Source organism: Trachemys scripta, chromosome 8 (assembly GCF_013100865.1).
Source record: "Trachemys scripta elegans isolate TJP31775 chromosome 8, CAS_Tse_1.0, whole genome shotgun sequence".
Taxonomy (NCBI): Eukaryota; Metazoa; Chordata; order Testudines; family Emydidae; genus Trachemys; species Trachemys scripta.
This window is the reverse complement of record NC_048305.1, coordinates 17,700,842-17,707,011: the sequence shown is the minus strand read 5'-3', so window position 1 is coordinate 17,707,011 and position 6,170 is coordinate 17,700,842.

The window sequence follows — 6,170 nt, the reverse complement described above, 5'->3', positions numbered from 1 at the left end:
AGCGAAAATGGTCACACAAAAAGAAATGAAGAATTCATCTTTCATCTGCTAATAGCTGCAAGGCTACTGGTAGCCTCTCACTGGAAAAATAAAAATAGTCCAACTCTAAAGGAATGGTTCAAAAAAATACAGGAGGTTGTTGTTATGGAAAATGTAAAGCACCAATTACAAACCCAGCACAATAGACTGTGGACAAATAGTTACTTAGATATTTGGTTACCATTTATTCAATATTCAGACAAAGTACATCTGCCTGCAAAAATACTCACCATATCTGTCCAATTTTGGGGGAATATTAACATTTGATAGACGTGCCTGGTCTGTTAAATATGTGTAATCAGAGATTTCACTCAATTAAATAAAATCTCTACAAACAATGCCATGAGTGTTGTAATAATAGTCATTCTGCAGTACGGTTACATCCTGTTAATAGAGAGAGCTGGTGACTGTATTGCTATATAATGTCTCTTTAAACAAAAGCTTACTGTTGTAGTGATTGTTTTGTTTCTGATATTTACATGGCAAGGATTTGTAAACCTGTTAAAATGTCCTAAATAAATAGTAAAAGAAAAAAAGTGCACTTGTTTCCTTAAGAGATCAGAAATGCTCTGTCTCTAAAATTTAATTGGGTTTTAAAAAGCATATCATTTACCCAAGAGTACGGCAGCTCCTGGTCTCTTTTCCCCGATACAGATGCATAACAAGCAGTTTGGGGGATTATTTTTAGTGGGTTTAGTGCTGGAGAGGTACCAGACTGGTGGCTCTGGAGACCAAAGACATCTACTTGCCTACAGAATAGTTAAAGGAGAAACAGCAGCAGTGCCAACTTCCTCCACACCCCACACTGCCCTACAGACACTGTACATCAGAGGTGAACATTTACAATTGCCCAATAACACAGGGTGGGAATGGCTGTCCAACACCATCATAACCCACATGCCTGAAGTAAGGGTAAACAATCATACAGGTCAGGAGTTAAAGGTAATAGGAAAATGTAGGCAGAATCAGACAAGATAAATTGCCAGGGTAAGGCCTGTGATGCCAAGAATCAAAAAAGCAATGAGCTTGAATCCAAATCTTAGCTCTGAACACTCCTGTACTGGCGGGAAGTTCATGGGCATATCTGAATTTTGCAGGATGGGGATTGTTATTTAGACTCTGACAATATATTAAAGTTTTATATTGCTGCCTATCCCTGTAGTATGTGAATGCCTTCCCGGTAAAAGCAATAGCAATAGTGTAATCCCAAGTGGACTTCGTGGCGTATGCTCGTGCCTTCTTTTATGTCTTCCACAGAACTGAGTGCACTATCGGCACTGAACAAAGATAATTAATCATCATCTCTAGTTTTAAGAGACAGAAAGAGAAGTCAGATGGAGACAGGGAGGGAGTTAAAGACACAGTTATGTAATAAAGCAATGAGTGGAGATGGGCTTTTTTTTTTTTTTTTAGATCAGTGACCTTGATCTGTCTAACATTTATTTGTATCCTCCAGACTTTGCAGTGAAACTGGAATAAACTCACCTTTCTGGCTCAATTTCAGGTCTGCCTTTGAAAGACAGGGAATGGCACTGACATGCAATGTCAGCGATCCAGGCCCTCCATTAATTCCTGGGGCAATGATGCTCATGGCCCATTTCATCAGGAACCAACGTGGACGGTAATGTGTTTTCCATGTTAATGCACATGCATGTGGCATCAAACCATCTGCCACGTGGATCCAGCTGGCAGTATGGGACTCACTTACATGTCCAATTTGCATGGGGAAATGGAATAAATGCACATCCTCTCTGCCATAAAGAGCTAGCGCACCTTATTCCATTTACCAGATGGCTGTTTAATGCAGGGCCCCCTCAAGACTGATTTGCCACTGTCCTGAACCTTCTACTCTTGTTCACACCTGTGCAAAGTGGATTTCAAATGCTACCAAATCAGTATTCCCCACCACACCTGTAATACGGCCCCTTTGTGCAGGTGTGAATGACCATGGATGGTGAAAGGCTATGGTCAAACAGTGCCCTAGGTAAGACTGAATCTGGGACTCTTCCCACTAAAGCAATAAAGATATGGGGATATTCATGTACAGCTCTCCTTTTGTGTTGTCTGCAAAAGGGAAGAATCTTTCCTCTAAATCATCACCTTCCTTGAACTGGACAGAGATTCCAACCCTCCCCCATGGCCAATATAGATAGACCCCACCTCCTTCCTGTGTATCCCATAAACACATCTTCCTGGTGCCTAATGTAGAAAATGCCTCTGACAAAGATGCCACCTCCCTTAATTCCAGCAGAGACTCCAGACGTCACCTCCCTTGTACCCCATACAGTATCAGCCTGCCTTTGCACTAGGCAAAGTAGAGGCTTGACTATTAATCTGTCTGTCTCTACTTTTCTAATGGCTCCATCATCCTAGTCTCTTAGCAGTAGATAAAACTAGGAAAGAAAACTCAACCAGAGAAGAACAGCAAATAAAATGAAATAAGACAGTCCCCCTGGGCATCCATTAGGTGTGTGTGTGGGGGGAACAATCACGATTCATGGAAGCAAAGCTGTTTCTCACCCTACCCCTTTGCCTGGCTGCAATGGCCTAACTGCTTACAGCGCTGACCCTGCTATATTTTCATCCTTTGCCTGTGACATTTCAGTATGTATCCAAGTCAGCAAGCACACACAAAGAGCAGAAGAAAGTTCCTAGCACGGCTCTTACATTTGGGCTGGTCTCTGGATGCTGACTGCCAGCCCCTCTCAGTGTGACAGAGGAGAAACAAGTCATCCAGACCACCAGGGACCACATTTGCTGTTGCCTCGTCATTAGCCATCACTCTCACTTTTGAAGCTTGCCAAACAATGACAAATGCCTGACACTGGGGGAATTCAAGTGAGGACATCTTTCGTGTTTTTGTTAACATTGTTTCCTCCCCTGCCTCATGAAGGAGAGGCGGGGGGAGGAGTAAGAAGGAGGGCTGGGCCATGGTAATAAATAGGAAAGGGGAAAAAAAGGGTGGGGGGAGATCAATCAGGAAGAGACAGGTCAGTGAGAAGAAGAGAGTCCTGATGAACAGCCAGCCATTCCAGTGCCTGCCTGGATTCCCAGCACCCACCAGTCCATTGCAAAAGGAACTGTGCTGACATCCCAAATAGACTCTTCTATTTTCAGGGCTTTAGGACTCAGGTGTAAGAATTCAGTCTAGGATGTTTCCTGCTAAATCTGGCCTCAAGCATGTGTGCAGCTTGTTTGCATTTTGTACGGTTCACCAATCTATTGCTCATGAAAGCTTGAGAGCCCTGGTGACAGAGATACTATAATTTAACCATAGACCAGGTACAGCTCAGGAAAAAAAAACAGTACAAACTTCTCCCATCAACAGCCCTCAGTCCTAACCAGAAACGGGAAAAGAACAGTTTCCACAGCTCATTTGGTCCTCAGCTTCTCTGCCCCTCCACTGTACCCCATATACCCTCCCTTGGCTTTAGGGGAAGGACAGACTAGAAACTGGACTGAGACCCCCCAGTGATCTGAAGCTAAGCTTGTGGGCACTATAGAAATGCTTAAGACAGACAGACTGCAGACTCCTGTCATGCTGGCAACTGAACAGCCTTCACATCATAACAGCTTTCAGCCCTAACTGAACTAAACTGGACTTGAACTCCTGCCCAAGTGCTATATAACTCCATACCCCAACACCAGTTCCCTACGGCTAAGCCATAACCATCTAGCTGGTTAGATAATGTAGAGGACAAAAACCAACCAAGCAACAGAAGTTATGATTTTTTTCAGTTGCTTTTATATGTTCCTACTGTATTACTTAAAAAGAGGGTTGTTGGGGTTTTATTTTATTTTTGGAGGGGGAAAAAATTGCAGGCACTTATTCCATGATACGGTAATGTTTATGGACTAATCTGTTTTGGCGTTTGGGAAAGAACAAACCTATTTTGAAACAGCTGAGATATCAAACTTTAAATATCATCTTCTGCTTCAGACCTTGTACATTTTTTTGTCCTTGTTCTCAGAGCTACTGAAGGAATATTTAACATGGCAGTCTTCAACAAAAGAACACGGCAATTTCATCTGGAGAAGACCTGGTAGGCTGAAATCCTGGCCCCTTTGAAGTCAATGGCAAAACTCCACTGACTCCAGTATACCCAGGATTTTACCCATAGTCTGTTCCCCCAATCCCTCAGCCAATGCAGGACAACTATTGACAGTTATTTAAATTATTATACTGTGACATTATCCAGGGGAACTGGAGATGGGACACAGTCTTTCGTCCAGATTGTCAGGTCAAATTCAGCCAAGTTTATATGAAATGAGTTTAGTTATCCTTATGCAGTTCCCTTAGGATGGGCATTGATCTCACAAAAATCCATCACCAAAAATGGTAGTCATCTCAGCAGAGGCCAAATACTGAATATGGCACAGACACTGAACTATTCTCTTGTCTCTAGGGTTAGTTCCTATAATTCAGGGTTGAGGCATATGGGGTAGAGTGTAGGGGAAACCAACACTGCTACTGCTGAGGCTGCACCTCTTCTGTGGATAGACAATATCAGTCTCCAGGTCCATCAATCTGATACCTTTCCTGGGCACAGCAAACATTTCTGAAAAAATATATTATGAAATAGGAAATGCAAGATGCTTCACAGAATAAGAGAATCCTAAGAGCCAATTCTTGAACCTGGGTGGAAAACAAGCATCTGCAAAAATTCACATGCATCTATTCCAGCAACAATGTACATATGCAAAGAGTTGTGCAAATCCTCAGCTTGGACCTGCAGAATTCAGTTTGCACAACCACATGAGTGAAGTTTTTTGCAGTGTGGAGGGTGCAATGCACATTTTTCCAGCGTACCCATTACATTGAAGGGCAGTGGATGCATGTGCATTTTTGTAGGTGTGCCAGGTTTGAACTTTTGCCTCTAGCAGAAAGAACATTGAGTGTCAAATTTAGACTTACTGTAAATAGGTGCAACTCCGTTGATTTCAGTGGGTGTCTCACTCCCTCACACCACATCTGACTATCAGGTTCCTGTGTATGTACAATTGTGTGCCTAATTTTCACACACATTTATTTAGATTATACATGAAAACTGGATATTTATGAATGCAAATGTCCAGTGTGACAAGTAAATGAACATTTATGTTTACAAATACCCAACTGTGTGTGTAATCACAGTAACTGTAGAAATACATTTGAAAATCAAGCCCTGAGCCTATATCACATACAAAGGAGGATGCTGTTTACATGGAGCAAAGAGGACAGGGTATCTATACTGGGTTCAAGGGACATTCACCTCTACCTCGATATAACACTATCCTCGGGAGCCAAAAAATCTTACTGCGTTATAGGTGAAACCGCGTTATATCAAACTTGTTTTGATTCACCGGAGTGCGCAGCCCTGCGCCACCCCCCTCCCCGGAGCACTGCTTTACTGTGTTATATCAGAATTCGTGTTATAACGGGGTAGAGGTGTATAAGCCAGGTGACATCCCAAAAGTATGTCAGGAATTTGTCATTCTGAATCCCATCATGAGTGCCTAGGCACAATGGTATTTTCACTTGGAGGTTCCTTTGCTGTGCAGCCAGTAGTTGCTTAGGTCTTTCACTCTAAAGCATTTCTTGGCTTGTTCTAGTGGGTTTGATTTCTAAGCACATTCTTTTAATGTAGTTTCTGTTGTGTGAATTATACAGTGTATGCAGGCGAGCTCTGTGTACCATTGTCCCACAGGTAACGCTGAAAGAAAATTTCAAACGCCGGAGATGAAAGGGATGTTCTTCTGTCTCCCATAAATACTGCAGTTTCTACTTGTGGCTCTGCTCTCTGTGCATTTGAAAAGCAGGAACATCTACGGTCCGCTTTCTTATCTTTTCTTTTTAGAACATGTAACGCAGGGAAGCCCAAATATATTAGTGTCTTCACAGAATAAGAGTGTCTTATCAGTTTTCACTTGCTTTTTGTGTTTTCATGTGGATCATAGCTTCAGGTGACTCCCAGGGAACAGATGTTTTATTGAAAGCCTGACCCTGAGCATGTGCTGCTGGTACCAGCTTTTTTCTCCCATCTTCCCTCAGCCCCATGATTTACTCCCCCTGCTCTTCAGAAGTGACATCAAGAAGCAATGGTGAGGGCGGCTAAAACCAACTGGAGTAAAAGGATGGGAAGCTGTAAGGA